The following is a 389-nucleotide window of genomic DNA, read 5'->3' on the forward strand; positions in this document are numbered from 1 at the left end:
ATTTCAAGCCACCTGTCCTGCATCAGTGAAGAAGGCATTGTGAAGAGCTGCACAGTAGCTGAATATGTCATATTTCCATCATGCAGATATGGCAGGCCCAGGTTCAAGAGCACAGACAACATGAAAATATAAAACAAGTAGAAAGCCATGAATGTTAAGTATGTATTAATTTTGTTTTTAATACAATTTATTTGCAAACTTATTAAATTAAATTTTTAATAATGCCTTTTTCTAAAACTGGCTTATAAAATCCCTAAAAATTTACCAATCAGTTCTTACCAGCTGTCTCTACCATGCTACAGAAATACTCCCACTGTGATCTGTGGCCAATTTCAAACTGCAGACTTAAAGTTACTATAAGCAAAGTTGGGAAGAGAAGTTCAGAATCA

The sequence above is a fragment of the Orycteropus afer genome, unplaced genomic scaffold (genome assembly GCF_000298275.1).
Source record: "Orycteropus afer afer isolate SDZICR_OR568_19922 unplaced genomic scaffold, OryAfe1.0 scaffold00458, whole genome shotgun sequence".
NCBI classification, from domain to species: Eukaryota; Metazoa; Chordata; class Mammalia; order Tubulidentata; family Orycteropodidae; genus Orycteropus; species Orycteropus afer.